We start from the raw sequence: 18108 nt of genomic DNA, 5'->3' as shown, positions 1-18108 counted from the left end.
CAGAAGTAATTATTCTGCCATCTTCAGCTGTAACACATTGCTCATCTTGCCAATAACTGAAATTTTAAGCTAGAAAGGGGGCATGAAACAAAGACAGCCTGTTTGGGAAACAGAGGAACTGAACAGATGCTTGCAGGACTGCAATCCAAACAACCGAAAAAGAAATGGGAGCCCACAGCGTACTTTGATGGCTCTATCAAAGCAGGTGCCTGTATTTAGGAGACTCAAGTCCACGGCCCAGCTTATACGCTGATAGGTTTAGGAATGATTTTTCATCCATGAGCACATGTTTAAAGAAGGGCTCTTAACAATGTTTGAGAAGTGACGTCTGTAACTGAAAAGACAGCTCATGATCCGCTCTTGGGTAAGGTTGCAGTTTTGTTTCCTTTAGAATAACCTGGTCACCAATATCAAGCCCTGGGCAAGCAAAACAAAGTAACTGCTTCCTAAGGATCAATTTGTCTATCCTTTCTGACAATGCGGATAGCAAGCAAAGTATTTAATCCAGATGACCATTTTGTAAACCTGGCTGTGGGAAACAGGCTCTGAAATGGCTAGGTAGGGCACACCAAGACACGATGCGTATTCCCCACCTCTTCATGCTAACAAAACCAGCAAATTCAGCAGGACTCTGAGGAACGGAGACTGCTTTAGAAAAAGGAAGCTCTGCTTTACACAGCAAAGCAGGAGGTATACAGAGGTGCATGCATTTTGTCTTAAGGACAGCGTTCTTCATCTAAAAAGACAGCAGTGGGCTTCAAATAGAAGGAAAAAAAATCTGCTTAAAACAGCACAGAGGCAATTCAGCACAATTCAAAGCATAGGGAGGGTTCATCCAGTCAACATGCAAAGATTTTTTTTTTTCACCTGGTGGCAGCAATTCATAAGACTATTATTAGCTATTGCTATTTTTAGGGCATAAGAAAAGAAAGAGGATCCCTGTGAATTATGGGATGAATACATCCAATGCAGTTGCTTAAACGCAAGATGTTTTTATACTGTGAAACACAGAGGAAGGGGTAGCAAAACACACCAGGTGCCCAACTTCTCATCACACAAGTTCTCAGAGGGTTCTGTAAATACCAGGGAGAAAACAAAATACTATTTGTTTTACTTGTAAAGTGAGATTCCTACAGCCAAAAAAGTAGTTGCCACCTAACTTTCTACTGGCTGGTACAAACAACAAATGAGGTAATAGCTGTAGGTGAGCATTACAGGATCTCCAAAAGAACTGTTACCTTGGGACACTGCGTGGCACTCCATCTCCCAGACTGATAATCATCAAATTGGTAACATGGGTTCAGTTAATGCTCACAATTTAATCCTCACAAAGCAGCAGTCAGAACTGAAGTCCTTCGATGGTGGGATATTGCATTTCTATTTTCACTTCAGTGATCCCAGCCAAATGCTTTAATAGAGTATCGTCCTTCATTAAAAATGTATTAATCAACTAACCTACCTGTAACAAGAGCTTCTACAAGGAAGCAGGCAAATAATAAAACTAGATTTACTTCCAAAATATGAGACAGATCACATATTACTCAGAAGAGATATGAAATTTTACTGGCAACAAGCACTTGAACAGGCTGATAGAGTATCTTCTGAACAACTGGAATCTTCTAGCTAATCTTTATGACATTTAAAAAAAAAGAAAAAAGTGGTTACTCGAAATAGCATGAATCAGCACAAATGGGCCAAGGAAATAACCTTCATTCCAAACACTACTAACCTTCAGCTAGATTGCCATGCAAATGACACGCTTTAAGCTCATCAATTCACATAGCTACTTCATACATAACAGTTATATTGACTTCACTGAATGACTATATTAAAATAACTGAACAGCCCCAAAATTACATCTTCAATGGGAGTGATTTCGATCAGTCACTTGTTCTGAAACACACTGACTTTTGTATGCATCCTTAAAGTATGCCATGACCGTGGTAAAGCCCAGCTCTTGAAATGCCTTGGAGAAAGAAAGGCAACCTCACCAGTTCAGAGAATTATTTTAAGGCAGCTGTGACTGGAGGCATGTTCTTGCTCACCTGAGGTAGTCTCCATCAAGTACCGTCAAAGCAGTACATTAGAAGTGGGGCTAACTGAATTCTAAAGCTGAAGCCTCAACTCCTACAAGCCAACCACGTACACTTTGCATTAGGCTAAAAACATACCGTATAATTCAGAACATCTCATATATGGTGTGTGCCCTTTAGTGTCATCCTAAGTGCTCCCAATGACTATCAGAAATGGCACGCTTGGTGCTTGGTGCAACTGACAAGCAGACTCTGCCCAAACATGGTGGACAATTAGGTTCCTGGCAGCTGACGTAGAGGCACACCCCGTTTCCCAGTGCTGCTTCAGGAAGACAGAACTGCTGAGCGCTTACATAGTGCATTGCAAACGGGTCAGCTCACAGCCAAACCGCTCCAATGGAAAGACATCAGAGCTGAGGAAATAAGCAGAGCTTTGCTTGTCTGTCAGAGCTCCCACAGCTCAGCAATTCCACCCACAGTGAAGACATTCTGGGTCAGGCATGCTTTTCTGAAATAAGTATGCACAAACCACACTTGAGAGCATACGCTAATTAAAACCGAGGTAGTAAGGAAACAGACTCCTGACCTTACACACCTCCTTCATTGCACTGTGACCCTGGAGAAAGTTCCCGCCTTGAAACTGCCAACACATGCCTAATATCAGGTGACTCAGAATTCCCACCAAAAAAAAAGGTTAGAATTCAAGTCATTAAAACACAGCTACAGATAAAATGCTTGTGGTGAAGTAGTGCATCTACAAATCCCAGGACACCAGAACATACGTCCTACCTGACGAGTCCGAGATCTTCACCACACAGCAGAACCACACAGATTCAAACAATGCTTTCGGAGACTCAAGCTATCACTGCAACACGAGAAATCCTTGGAGAACCTGTTTTGTCTCATGAGAGTCAGCTTGGCTGTATCATCTATTGCTGTTGTTCACCCAGCCCCAAGTTTTATAAGCATATGCATGTATAAATACACACACAATTTTTAAATATAAAGTATATATATTTTGATTCACAACAGTACCTAATCTCACAGAAAACATTTATAACAAAGGTCATTTCAAGCAATTCGCAACCACAAATTGTGCAGAGGCTACTTAGAATTTAGCCTGAATAGCAAAGGTTCATTTCACTTTCCACAAGCAATAGCATCGTAAAGGTAACATGTTGTTGTATCTATTGGTTAAAAATAATGAATCTTACACAATTTGTATACTAACAGAGAATGAGCAATAACATCAGCATTAATATCCACCAGAGGAAGACCTGAAGATGGTTAAACTCCAGTGAATAATTGATTTCTCCTTATATCCCCTTACCGTGAATCTTGAAATTTTAGCGCCAGGATAAAAATCTGGGAATACCACAGTGCAGGCAACTGATAGCGTGTCCAGAGAAGGGCTACAAAGCTGGTGAGGGGCCTGGAGGACAAACCTTATGAAGAACGACTGAGGGAGCTGGGGTTGTTTAGCCCGGAAAAGAGGAGGCTGAGGGGAGACCTTATCACCCTCTACAACTACCTGAAAGGAGGTTGTAGAGAGATGGGGGCTGACCTCTTCTCCCTGGTGACAAGTGATAGGACGAGGGGAAACGGGTTCAAGTTACGTCAGGGGAGGTTTAGATTAGATATTAGGAGACATTTTTTCACTGAAAGGGTTATTAAACATTGGAATAGGCTGCCCAGGGAGGTGGTGGATTCACCATCTCTGGAGGTGTTTAAAAAAAGGGTAGATGGGGCACTGAGGGACATGGTTTAGAAGTGGCTCTTGTCAGGGTAGGCTAAAGGTTGGACTCGATGATCTTAAAGGTCCCTTCCAACCTCAACAATTCTATGATTCTATGATTCTATGATAAGAGTTGTGTGTACACAGCTACATGCTAAGATGTCATAAACCCACAGTGCCTCACTCAAAACTTTAATGTTATGTTAATCAACTCACCCACGTTTGAAGTGGGAAAAGAGAAGTGCCATAATTGTGCAGAACAAGGATGGTGGAGAAATAAAGACATAAGCAAAGTTGCACTGTTACTTCCCACTATATAAACAAACTGCTTTGTCAAAACACGTGTACTGGAATGGGGCTGTTCTGCCACGAAGAAGTGTCCTGGCACAGCACCGGAAGACAGCGATGGCATCTCTTTAGCTCATACTGCCATCAGAAACACACACACCCAGCCTCATATGATGTACCGAGGGCAACCACTCATTAAAACAAGGAGTTTCCAAAAAGGTGTTTCAGCTATACCTTTTTAACTGTAAGGATCAAGGACTTACTGAACTGAACTACTTCCAGCTCTAAGAGTTTTTTTTATTGGCATCATGTACAACGAACCTTCTAACATCCACAGATCTTTCTCTTACAAGGAATCAACTGCAGTCCCTCCTTGGATGCCTTAATGACATGTATTACCTGCACCATCAGGAGCTAAACACCAGTATAAAACTGTAACACTTTGGTAACACCAAGCTCTGTGAAATCTTACTTTCTCCAGAAGTAAGATTCTTTTCAAACATGGCTGAAGGGAACTGGCAGTTATTTTTTTAACAGGAAATAATAACAGACACCCATAGCCTACAGTCCAAGCTGCCTGAGGCTAAGCAAGGATGGCTGAAGATAGGCCACTTCCAGAAACAAAATAATAATTCTATCCATTATCTGCACTAGGATTTTTCATTAACAGATATGCAGACTTTCCATCATTTAAAGTCCAAGTCAAGACAAGTTATCTTTGCCGAAGATAACAAAGCTGGTAACCTTTGTTCAAGCTGTAGGCTCGAGCGTACTCTGAAGGGGTTTCTATCTGCCTTTTAGAGAGATCGCTACATTGCCTTTCAAGGTTCATGTTCTAAAACCGCATAGCTTTGTTTTAATAAAGGAAAATATAATTATTTTTGTGCACGCAGAAACCATATTGTTTAGCATGGAAGATTTTTTGAGCTTTAAATAGTTATTTTCCTAGATATTACCCTCCCCTATCAAAAACAGCAGGTATTTTTAACTGTAAAAAATACAGGTTACTTCATGCTAACAAGGTTGGAGGTTACACAGTAATACACCTTTTCTGTCAGCATCTAAAATCGACGCTAAAGGTATTTTCCCAAACTGACCTTTATCCACTGCCGTTTGTGACTGAACCAAGAGACCGCATTACAGGTGTAGCTCGAAAGGCTTCTACTGTCAGTGCAGAGAGACCGCTGGCCGCTCAAGAAGAATCCCCCGTACTGGACTTTCAATTAGGCTCCATCTGTAACAAAACAATATTTCAAAATGGTTTCTGGGCCTGACTTCCATCTAAAAAGAATATTTCTTTTTAGGCAAATAGTGAAATTATCTTGTCTTGCAAAGCCTTCTTCACAAAAAGAAATATTTCTGGTTAGTTCTCCAAACCCTTTCATGCTACCTCTTCTTCCTCTCAGGCAGAAAGTCACTTTGGCAACTGACCTGGTTCTTTCCTTGATTTGTTTCCTTTGTTTTCGCTACACTGCTTATTCTTCCCCCTCCTTTTTTTTTTCTTTTAGATATTGTTTTTGTTGTACATCTCGCTGTGCATAACTGTACGCCATTTTGCCAACAAAAACATTCCTGAACTTGCTGAAAATTGCCCATCTCTACTGTCAAATTAAAAATATATTTCTAATCTATATAAGAACATGTGAGGAAAAACCACACAGCACTATACACACCACTACATATTACAGAATAATTTTGTAAGCTTGCCAAAAGGCAAAGGTGCAGCAGCAGTGCTCTGTCACAGAGCACAGCATCTCCAAAGCAGGGTTGAGAGCTTATGCACCATCAGTCTCCGAGGGATATAATGAGAACCACGTTCTTCACCCCGACAAGTACAGAAACACAGAGAGGTTAAGTGATTTGCCCAAGGTCATATGGTAAGTCACAGTCAGAGCTAGGGTTAGGTTTCAGAAGCTCCTGGCTAATATCCTGCATTCAATTACATCTACACAAAGCATCTCGTTTAACAGAGGCCACATAAAGGAAATAGCCAAGGAAGAACATCAAACCCCCTCATAATTAAAACAAAATCAATCAAACCCCTCCCCGTATTTAAATGTAGGCAGCATTTTACATTTGGGCCCACTATGATTACCTATGCCATCAAAATAAAAGCCACAACAACAAAAGAGCGTGGAAAAGAAGTTCTAGCTGATTTAAAAAGAGGGCTTCAATGCAAAGCACGTAAGTGGCTTTTTGAATTCACCATCACAAACTGCACAGCAAGGGACTATAATGTTCACAGTCTGTCTCACAAGGGAGAATTAAACAAAGAGAACAGTTTAGAACTTACCAAAAATAATCTTTATGATACCTACAAGTTAACAAAGAGATAAATACAGCTCTGGGACAGATAGAAAATCAACCACACTCTAATGTGAATCTCAGTAACAGCAATGCAGAAGCTGACAAGGAAAAACACAAAACAATCAAATACCATTTGACACCTGAACCAGACTTTGAAGAGAAAAACAAAAAAACAAACAAACAGAAAAAAACCCAGAAAATTGTGAGCAAGTCTGAGCCAGTGTGGACACTTATGCAGGGAGAGGGAGTTAAACCCAAGGACTCTAGCATCAGTTACACAGGTAGGGACTGTACAAGAACCAGGTTAGCTGTAAGTCCCACTGACTTTCCCAGGGCACTCTTCAGCCATTTGCACCCAGACCCCCCATCACACACACACACAAGATAAAAGACACCAAACTGTTACTCATTACCAGAAACTATTTATTGCCAGAAGCTCCCTGTACAGTATGGCTTCTTCAGCTTCAAAACGTTTCTGCTGACATTCAAGCCAGTGGTGAAATGCTTCATTAGCCGCTCCATTTAACACAGTTCCATTCAGACTCTAAGAGAGGGGATGCTATTTAAGCTATAGACACAAAGCAGTAGGAAACATGACTGAGGTACTGATTTTTTGGGAGGTCAAAAAATGCTTTTCATCTCCCAACCGACCTCACAAGTAACTTTTCCAGTATTTTCTGTTGCGGAATTATGACCATTCCTAAAGACACCTATTGCTGCTCTAAAGGCTGTAGAAACATTGACTAACAACTAATCACCCCACAACCACGAAAGCTATTTTCCTCATTTATAGATGTGGGGGAAAAAATAAAATATAGGCAAAAAGCCAGAAACAGAATAACTAGCCCAAGGCCACAAAGGCAACTTAGTAAAATGGTGGTATTTGCCGGAGCTCAGGGAGAAAGCTAAGCAGCATTTGTTCCCCTATGCCTTACCTCCTGGCAAATCCTTAATTCTTTCCTTAACCCAAAGTTTCAGACTGGGGAGACACTGTGGGAAGTCTGACGATCAGCTGAGGCACATTTTTTTGGGTGGAAGAGAGAGAAAAGAGACTCAAATCACTGTGAGGGTTTAGATGGACACTCCCCCTCCTGTGAGGCACAGAGGTTAAGAAGAGCCCCTCGTGTGTGTGGGAGGCACCAGTGGCCCAGTCGGGACCCGTGGTGGCCCAACTGGGACCCGCGGCAGCCCAACCAGGCCACCGCAGGTCCCAGTTGGGCCACTACGGGTCCCAGCTGGGCCCTATGCTGGCCCCGAGCAAAGGCCTCTTCACCTGGCAGAATGGCCCTCGGGCCAACCGCCTCACAGTCTCCTGAGGAAGCCACTGGTCTCCAAATTAATATTTAATTGTTTAAATATTCATTGTGCTACTGGACCTCCCCAGTCCGATGGAAAGAAAAAGAGCTCCCCTGGGGCCCAGCTCACAGCCTCCGCGCCCTGAGGCATGGCCGGCATCTGTGAGGTACGGGCCATCGCCGCCTTCGCCCCCGGAGCCCAAGCAGGCAGAGCGAGACCTTCCAGCTTTTCAATCTCCCAACAAACAAACAAAAAAACAACCAAAAAACCATCGGGCTACAGATTAAAGAGGTGAGATTTTGAGAAATAAAGGCGTTTCAGGTCAGGTCCCCTGTGGCAGCAGAGGCGTTTTGTGACAGTGCTCTGCTCTAGACCCCTCGGCCCCGACCCGCCACCGGGCAGCCCGACGGGGCGGACATACCTGCCGGTGTAGCCGCTCCCCGTCCCGCCTGCGCTCCCCGGCACGGCTGCCCACCTCGGCCGGACTTTACTACCGGCGCGAAGGCGAGAGGAACCGGAGCGGCCCCACGAGCGCGGCTAGGCACCGGCCCCGCTGCCCCGCCGCCCAAGTTTCGGCAGCCGGGGCCCCGCCCGCCCCGCCGCCACCGCCCCTGCCCGTCCTCCCGCAGCACCTGTGGGCGCGGGTCCCGCCGCCGCTCGCTCGCTCAGGACCCTCTGACGACTCCGACGGCCCCGCTCCCGCCCGGCCTCCCCGCGGCAGCCGCCGTCAGACCGGACAAACGGGTTCCCCCAGCTGGCCGGGCCGGCCCCGCCGCGCAGGAGGAGGGGAGGGGCCGCGCCGGCCCCGGACCTGTTGCCGTTCCCATCGCACCAGGTACAGCCGCTGCCGGCCCCGGCACGCGAGCGGGGAGGCGGCGGCGGGACCCCCCTGGGTCGGGGCCAGGGCTGCAGTTCCTCTCCCCGGCAGGGCAGGGGAGGTGGGGGAATGCGCCGGGCTCAGGGCAGGCCCCGCGCACGGGCCTGGAACCCCCTCTGGCCTTTGGGGCCTCCTCCCGCCGCTCCTGCCTCGGGAAAGGCGGGACGGGCGGCCGATCACAGCCGGGGCCCAGGAAGGAGCAGGGTGGGCCCCCGGGCCCGAAGGGCAGAAAGGTGAATCCTGAGGTGAAACTGTTGATAGCAGCGGTAGTAAAGAACAAACAGAAATCATTACCCCGGACAGAGAGACTTCGACATCCCCCTTCCTCACGATGTGCCGAAGGGTTTGCCGCTCCACCCGTGTCCGCACTGCCGTCCATGGTGTCAGTGGCGGTTCCGTCACCCAGAGATGCCATTTCTCTCAGATTGGCGTGAAGTGGCTCGCGCAGTGTGTTGGGCCACATCCCCCTGAAGGCCGGGGAGCAGTGTCTTCCGAACTGCTGTGGGGGACGAGGACGCAGCCCCAGGCCCTGGTGACAAAGGCCCAGCACTGGTGGGGCAGAGGCCTGCGCTGAGGGAGCCCAGCCCCATTCCACAGCTCACCGCTGCGGGATGGCTGACAGAACCCAGCCCTGTACCAATGGCGGCCAGGGCGATGGCTCCTGCCCTCAGCTCCTCACCCTGCCGCCTGCAGCAGACGTGGACTGTCTGGGACGAGGACGGCATCCAGCACAGCACAGGGCCTTCAGGTGCTTGGCGGGGCCCTGCTCCCCACACGGGCTGCGCCGAGGAGGCACAGCTCCTGAGAAAGGTGGGACCTCCTGCCTAGTGTTGTTTTAAGTGACACAATTACTTTATCCCATCTTAATTAGAAAGGCTATACAGTGTTATAGAGAAAACTTTGTAAGAGGTTTAAGACTTTAACCTTTTGGCCTTTGTAAAAGGTCAAAATGGACTCCTGGTCCCCAAGTCCTTTTAAGGATTGGAGAGTTGGAGGATGCTCAATCATGACATTGTTAACACTTGAGACCGATAGTTCTGCTCTTGTTAATTAGGTAATTAATGAAGCAGTTGACCATAGTGCAATTCTGCTATGTGCTGTATCTATTTGCAATCCTCTTCACTGTATTTTTCTTCTTTCAGGCTGCAGAAAAATACATGTAAACATCTCCGGAGCTTACTGTGAACTCGTCAAATGAACATGACAAGCTCCAACTGTAAGTTTTAATTCAGTGAGTTTTCATAAGCCATACTAATAGGATCCTGGGTGGTGCTGTACTTGGCTGTTAGTTCCCCTGGCTTGAAATCTGGAGACTGAGAAATTTTGCTGGTTTGTTTGTATCCTGGGTTTGCTGATCAGGTCACCCTGTCTCAAAAGCCTTCACACTATTGTTTTGCTGCCACACGCACAGAGACGCACCTGCTGGTATCTGCATTCGTGTGGCAGCCCTAGCAACCGTCCTGCTTGCAGGAGGTATCCAGGAGCAAACAGCACCAACGGCCTCGTCCTGCTGGCATTTCGACCTCCATATACACTGGTGCACAGAGAATAGAGAGTCCCTCACCCAGGAGAGTATTTAGAAATGGAGTTTAATGGGAATTCAGGACAGACTGCACTGCTCAGGCAGTTCTTCCCCAGATCAGCTGTATCTCTCCCTTCTGCCGCTGTGGTTCTTCCCCTGTCCATCCCACCTCGTGCTATCCCCACAGGCTCTTCATCCCATAATGTTCCCATCAGTCTGGACGGTTATGATGATCCGCTGTGATGGGTATCACCCCCAGACCTGGGGGCTGCAGCAGAGGTTCTGTTCCTCTGGCTGGGTGAGGAAGGCCGACCCTCTCTGCTCCTTTGTGTGTGGGTAGACGAGATTTTCAGGGCATAACCTAAGAGGACGAATTAACCCTCACCTCACGAATGTCCTGGGCACACCAGGGTCCAAGGGCAATTTTGGAGCAGTGCAGAGTGCTGATACGAGCCAAGAAATTAAGGTTTGGACCAGGTGTCAGGAATAGTGCTGTTAGGAAGGGCTGTTGGTGAAGCTACTGATGGTAGCCTGCACCAGTCTGTGTAGCGGGAAGAATTGTCTAGACCTTTTTTATTGTTTTCCAGAAATCTGTTTCCTGCAGTGCCATTATAAAGATTTTAAAAGTTTATTATACATCCCAGCTTAGAGGAAAATGGTCACTAAGTGTTTGTAAAGAATAAATAAATATTTTTAAAATTATTATGAAATTTTTGCATACACTTTTATTCGCAAATAATGGAGTTTATGGCAAGTGAAATGCAGATATGTTTACTGATCTGATTAAATAGAAAAAATGGAAAATATTAGCTATCTCTTAAAGTGATGATGGGAACTGTAACATAAGACAAATGCTCTAGTGTTTAATATGCTCTTTCTGCAATAATGCTTTCCATTTTTTTCTCAGTGGCTGGCCACTGTAAATTAAACATGTGCTTCTGTCATGTTTTCTTTCTAAACCAGCCCAGCTTCTTTATTTTCTTTTAAATGAAGCTTTATTTATTTTTTTAATTTGACCTTTTTTGTATAAGTGAAACCTCCAGAACTTTACTGAAAATCATTTCACTGCATTCTGTCCTGGGTTTGTTTTGCTACACCTATCCTGGCAGCTCCTTTTTGAAGCTGTGTACGCTAATGCGAGATGAGACTAATGTATCAGCATCCATAGTGCTGTATCTCATTAAAGACAGGGTAAAAGCTGATTGTTACAGTATCATAATAACCGTTTGTGATGTTTGGACCCGTTCTTGTTATCTCTTTTCTGTGCTTTGTGTGACCACTGTTGGTGAGTTCTGCAGTACCTACTGACACAGTGAGTGCTCCTAGGCAGAGAACTGAGTCGTATCCCCAGGCGCCATCACCAGATCGTCGTTTTGTCCTGCTGAGGTGGTGACTGGGGAGGTTTGGGTGTGTACGCAGGCTGAGGCTGCTGCCACGCTAAGTAGTTGTCTCTGCTCTCGCATCACAGTTACATGGTACCATCTCCTTACAGCACCTTGCTCGTCAGCAGCAAAAGTCTTGTGCTGTCACAGGGAACTGCATCAAGGGGATTAATGAGGCTGAAAAAATCACTTCTGGTGTTTTGCTGGATAAAATTTCACCACGGCTGGTTCCCTCGTCCATGTTGTTCAGGTTATCCATGAACTCAAATGTTTGCATTGCATGGGGCAGAGAGTGGTGCAGGGGTGGAGGAAAACCGTTGGGGAAGGTGCTCAAAATTGCAAAAAAGTGACATTTGGGCAGCAATACTGGTTTAAATGCACAGCAAGTACAGCTTTGGTGTCTTTGTTATGCTACTGGTTTGCATGGTTTGGGTCAATTTCTCCTCAAGAACCAGCTGCCTTATTCCAACTCCACTTCTTACCCACAGAAGGTAGAATCAAAGCTGTGGCTGGTGCTTGCAAGAATTTCCAGCATTGTCATCCATTTTAAAACCAGTACCCACCTGCCTCCTGGGCTGAAATTTTCCATATTGATCAAACCTAAGTGGAATGAAAAGCTTCTTCATACATCAGAATATTTTAGTAATGCAAAATCCCTTTGTCTTTCAATAGATAGGGAGGAAATGTAATTCCCGGGGAAGGCATCCAGTTTGCTCCCCTTTACCCAGACCCCCTCCTGAAGAGGACGTTATCCATGTGTGAATGTGGTGAGCTTCAAGGGACTGTGTCCAGGAAATAGTTTCCATGTCGCTGCAGTAATACCAGCATCTGATGTGTTGCCTTTCTTACTCAAGTCATATTACAAAAATGAGTGAGAAAGACCACAGTAGAATTTCTTCTATTCTTGGAATGAGAAATGCAGTTTCTACCTTAACATACATTCTCAGTTTGGCATAACACTAGTCTTATTATTGAGCAGGTATACAAGCAGGGGGAAATAAGAAAAAGGTTGGTATCTTGCACTTTTTAATCAATATACCACCGAACCATCATAGCTTTTGTTCCCTTACTGCAGGCTTAGCTAATAAAAGTGTTTGATCATTATACATACGGGAGAGTAGCTGTTGCAGGAATAGAATCTGCCCACTTGTGGATGCTGCTGTATAATAAAAGTGATCTTTGTTTTGTACTGACAGATATGTAAGAGATTGCTTGGTTTATTTTTCAGTAGCAACAATGCTCAATTTTTCTGTGCCAGAAAGTGTCTTGTTCGAATAGACTTTTTTTTCCCTAGACCTAAAATGTGATGCTGGATTCCAAAGTTGTGTCTTTCAGCACCTTTCTCTTTTGCTACCTGCCTCAAATTCCTGACACAGGGATAAAACCAAAGTTAATTAAAAATCAGTAACATTCTGGCTTAACAAAGCAGCAGAGGTTTACTTATGCCTTTGACAATTCCATTTCTGTCCAGGAAGTTAATTCATGTCCAGGGCTAATGTTTGGTTTCTACATCAGTTTTCATTAGGTAGCTGTATGCACAGCAAGGTTTGCATGACGCCCTTTCAGGAAGAAGGTTATTAGAGATAAAAAGGCCCCTTAGCAGTGATTAATTGCTATAGCAGTGACTAAGGACCCTGTCCAAATATTACTTTTTACACGTAACAAAATACTGGTCTGTGCTTGAGGGACATGCAGCAGCCGTTCTGTAAATAGCAGGCATGATGAAGAAACTTCCGCTGCTGCCGCTCACAGACCCTGATCTTGGTTGGTCCCAGCAAGTACCTCCAATTCTGTTCCTGGATTTTTCTCCTGTATACTTCCTTCCTCTTCCTTATCCCTCAGTCTCATCTTTCACCCAGGCTCCGTTGGCCCCAGATAGCAACATGCTCTAGTCCAAAATGCACTCGTTTCTGCACCGTTCCTCCTTCTCTCTTTCCCTCCCTCTACTCACGGTTCCTGTTTGTCCCATTTTGTCAGTGTTCGGGACTCACCACGTCAGAGTTGAGATTTCCTGGAGCAGAAATGGTCCTTGTGTCCCCATCCCTGCTGTGCTGCTTCTGTCTGATCAGCCTCCTGCTCTGCTCTCCGCTGGAGACTTTAGGGAAGGGAGCACAGGGGACGAGGGAGCATCCTGCCGAAGGACAAACCCTCCATAACAAACCGGTGTGTCCTTCAAAGCCTTGCAAGAGGAGCTGCTGTTGTCTGGAGAAGTTAACCCTGGCATCTGTTAATTCCTGGTGGATGGAAAGCAAGTTTGTTTTTAATAAACACAATCACTTAGAGATAAGCGAACGGAAAACAAGCACAGCTCCGGTACTGTTTTGAATCTGCCAGGCAGGCTGTTATTTTTCCTGCAGATTTCTGCACAACCCCCAAGGTGAATATAAAGTTGCATGACTTGAGTTTGTTTGATTTCATTGTAATTCTCATCACCAGCATGTCTTAGAGCTTCAGGCATTATTTCTTTTTTGAGAAGTGGGAATTGTAGCCACATGTTGCGTGGAGGGGGGGGAAAGGACACAAACACTGAATTTCTTTTTCTTCAAATCATACTAGCAGTTTGTGGCTAAACTTGAAATCGTACCCAAAACTTGCTGAGTATTGGTCTAGCCTCTCAAAACCAAAAGCTATCTTTTATTTTGATCACCAAGACAGTCCTTTTCAGAATGAGCTGTATAAAATAAGTATAAAGTATTACAATAGCCACCCTTGGTTGTCAGTTTTAATGTTGGTGTTTTTTTTAAAGCACTGAGCAGGTCTTGATTTAAATAACTGAGCACAGTGTCAAGGCAGGCTTCACTCTTGCTGATAACTTATCGTTCAAGATATTGATGGGCACTTGACTTGGACCTAACACTAACAGTTGTTCCTGTTTAGCAAGAGTTATATGTAACACTATTAATATATTTAAGCAGCTCTGTGACGCATATTTATTCACATTCTTATTTGAATCAGTTCCTAACATGCAGAAAACAGGGAATGATGCGGCTTTTCTTTCTATTAATGTTTTATATATAACTCCATTTTTGAAATCTGCCATTCAACTAGAAAAGCTCTTTTGGGGGCTGAGAAGGACGTTACTTACCATCAGGGTATTAAACACATAACAAAGTTATGTCATCCCAGCATGGTCTCAGTTTACTTTGACTGGCTTTATTAAACAAAGACCAACTGTAATTTTGTGAAATGACCAATTATTTCTGTGCCAGACTTCCATCTTTGGAGACAGATTTCTTGCCATGAGCTGGTAGGACTCTTTCTTGACGTGTTCCAGCAACAATGATGTCCCCAAACCCTGTAGATGTCCCGTGGGGCCCCGAGCAGGACAGGTACCCGCGCCCAGCTGTAGGTGCCTCTGGCAGCGTAACTCGAAGCTGTTGGAATTTCCAGACTGAAGCCTCTCTCGTTCACAGGCTGTGCTATGGAAAGAGTTGTCTTCTCCCTGTTCATCTCGCCATTGGGTTCTCTACCAATTAACCCAAATGAGGGGGGGGGGAAGTTCTCTATATCTTTTAGCTAATCTGGAAGCAAAAGTAACTTAGTAATTTTGAAAATTATTAATTTGATGAAAATGTGCATGCTAGAATTTGTATAGTTTGTAAAGACAGAACACGAATTGTGACAACACTGTATGCTAAAATAACCGTGTGTTTCTATGTTGATTAACATGAAACGTGCACTAGTCTGCCTGTTTTGAAAATGTATAATTGTAGGATTTCTAGATGCAAGGTTAACGTTATGTTGTTGATTCACAGGCAGCTTTGGACAGGTTGGATTTTTTTTTTCAGTGTTCATAAAGGTTAATCTAAATTGATTTAAAATACCCTGATTTAAAGTATTCCTGATGTAGATGAAGATTTGATTGTGGCATTTTTTCAAATATAGGGATTTTTGTTCTCTGTGACCATTCTTCATAAAAGCTTAATGGAAAGACATGTTTTTCTGTATGCAACAATTACATGCAAAATGCATAGGTTTGGGTCTGTTTGGTTTTTTTTTTAACTCAGACCTGCTCTGATAACTTGATTAAGAAATTTCTGCTCTCAGATTATATTTTCCAAGTGGCTTACATCCAGCATGGCAGAGGTTCAGGCTGAATCACTAGGCACACTTTGCAATGCCACCAGTGAGCACCAGACCCTCCTGAGTGATGCAGCCATAAGAAATATAATTGTATCCATCCTGTAATAATGATAATGTTATGGCTCTCATCGTTAAGGCTATAAGGAAAAAGAAGGCTTGTACAGAGGTAGCATCTTCTTTTAATAGCAACTTTTGAATCTGAAGAATGGTCAGCTTTTGGGGTACATAAGCCCTTTCTCACTTCTGAAACAGAAGACTGCAGGCAAAGTGCAGATTGGGAACAACATACAGGGCTTAACTGGACTATCTAAATCATCCGTTAAGCTGAGAGAGTGTGTTCCGATCCTGTCCTTAGTTTGGTGTTTGCTGGCTCTCTTTCAGATCTGAAGAAAGGTTTGAGAGCCCCAAAGTAGTCCCTCTCCTTATAAGATAGGTTTTTACATAGGACTATTTTTTTCCTCCTCCTCCCTGTGGGTTGCATTAGTCAATAGCTTGGTGGACTGAAACAGAAGATAGGCAGTGTTTAACCATTTGTTCCTCAGAGCTAAAGTTGGAATGAGGCACTTGTAATATTTACAGGGTTTTATCCTCTTTTTGCCTTTTTTCAGTATTTAAATTAAAAGCTTTGAGACAAAATTGGTAGATGACAGGTCTTCCTAGGTTAAAGCCCTGTTTGAGTGTCAAAGGGTCTGAGTCTAGATCTTTTACTGCCGCAGCTTTGGAAGATTCAATATCGTAAAGTCAATATTTAAAAGTGAAGGAACGCACAAATCAATAGTAGACAGAACTCTAGAGATAATTCTCAGGGCATAAGAAAACCCATGCCTTCATATCTCTTCACATAGTAATGTGATTTCAGATGGAATATTAGTCACTAAAATCAAGAAAAGGGTTGGTGTCATTTTGTGCCACAACCTTAAAAATTCTTCTAATAACATAAGTCTTAAGTTTTGCCAGTTTTTTTTTTGTTTTGGTTTGGTTTTTTTCCCCCCCAAAGCTTGATACTGTAAAAATTAAAGTATCATTAACAGGATGAGCAAAGAGACTTTTCTACAGTAACTTATAACACAGGGACCGGATAATCTAGCAAAATATGGGAGCAGGTATTTCTAACCTTTCCTTGCTGGAGGTACATTTTCCTGCCTGATGTTTTGTACTTGCTACAGATAGCCCTGCTTTAAATGAGGTATCCTTTCCAACGTGATTGTTAATTAGCGGTGCTGGGGTTAGTGCAGCTCATCAGGGAATTCCACAAGATGAAGTGCCTGCTAAACTGCACGTAGGGCACGCTTCCTTATTCCCTGTTTTGTGGGATCTTCTCTTATATCATGCGTATACACATAAAGAAATGCTAGTGCAATTTTCCTGGCATAGTCATAGATGTGTGGAGGAAGTTTGACCCCTGCATTCTACAGAAATGGAAGGATCATTCTCCACTAATAGACTGGTAGCTATTGCTTATTTGTTAATTGACTTTAATTTTATTATCAATTTACTAATTGATGTATTACTTGATTAATGGGGTGTATTCAGTGTATTTTTAATCTAAATCCTGGCGGGATAGGTGATACCAGAATGCACTTTCCGACTCCGCCTGCAGGAGTGGGCACCTGCAGGTGTCAGTTAGACGAGGTACTGATCTCCGTTCCCTTTGTGCAGATGTGGTGCGGCTGTGATCCGCTTCACAGCTGGAATCCTGTGCAGGGTGCTGTCCACATTTTACTCCTCTGTCTTATGTGTTGTAAGAGGTTTGGGGATAACCCAAATCCAAGGGTTTCTTCCTGGTGAGCACTGCTGATGGAGCTGTGTGAGACGCAGCTGCCTCCTCGGCTTTGCCTTACCATACCTGTGAATGCCGGAATTTCTTACTCGAGTGTTTCTGTAGTTCTGCTGGTGGTGGCAGTGGAAGGTCACCCACAGCGATTTCAGCTTGTGCTGGTGACATATGTGAGCACTGGTAACATATGTGAAGACTCAGTGGCAAGAGACTGTAGTATAAACTATAGTATAGCAGCTTTGCAAGAGGGCTAAAAATAACAGTGGGCTCAGTTTTTAACTGTATCCCTTGCAGAGAATAGAATTCATTTCCAGTTCCAACTACTCAACAAATTTTGTTTCCTATACATTCCTTTTCCTGACTGCGATCCATCAAATACATGCACATGAATTTTATAGATGTTCCTGTTTCTGTAAAGAAAATCTCTTCTCAGCCAAGCAAGCTAGTGATGTTTCACATGAGGAGGGCAACTTTTTCCCAAAGTGATCTAGTTGTAACATCAGTACTTAATATTTCTGACAGATACAGAAAGATCCCTTGACTCCACTTGTTTTCTAAGTCTATGATGATGATGTTGGCTTTTAAAGGAAAATAGTGTTTAATCTCATCTCCAAAAACTATATAAAATGCTTGAGATTCATTTTCATAAACCACAAAGAATAAATCAGTAGGTGATTTTTACACAGAGGAAGGAATGTATCATTCAAAACCTCTTGTTTCTGTGCATTTTATGTGCTAATGCTTTTCCTAAAACGATACGGGTTTTTAGCAGGAAGAAAAAAAAGAAAGAAGAAAGGAAAGGCTCAGT

The 18108-nt window shown here is 44.0% G+C and overlaps 1 protein-coding gene across 1 annotated transcript in view; it reads right to left on the bottom strand.

Moving 5' to 3' along the window:
• Positions 1 to 8179, bottom strand: part of ATP8B1 (ATPase phospholipid transporting 8B1) — a 39055-nt gene extending 30876 nt beyond the window's left edge. Inside the window, exons 1-2 of the mRNA XM_074569350.1 lie at positions 8081 to 8179; positions 5154 to 5290 (exon numbers count right to left, since the gene is read on the bottom strand). The gene's annotated coding sequence lies outside the window, so the exon portion shown is untranslated. The remainder of the gene's footprint in view (positions 1 to 5153; positions 5291 to 8080) is intronic.
• Between the last annotated feature and the right edge of the window lie 9929 nt (positions 8180 to 18108).

The sequence above is a fragment of the Larus michahellis genome, chromosome Z (genome assembly GCF_964199755.1).
Source record: "Larus michahellis chromosome Z, bLarMic1.1, whole genome shotgun sequence".
Lineage (NCBI taxonomy): Eukaryota > Metazoa > Chordata > Aves > Charadriiformes > Laridae > Larus > Larus michahellis.
This window is presented reverse-complemented; position numbering and strand designations above follow the sequence as displayed.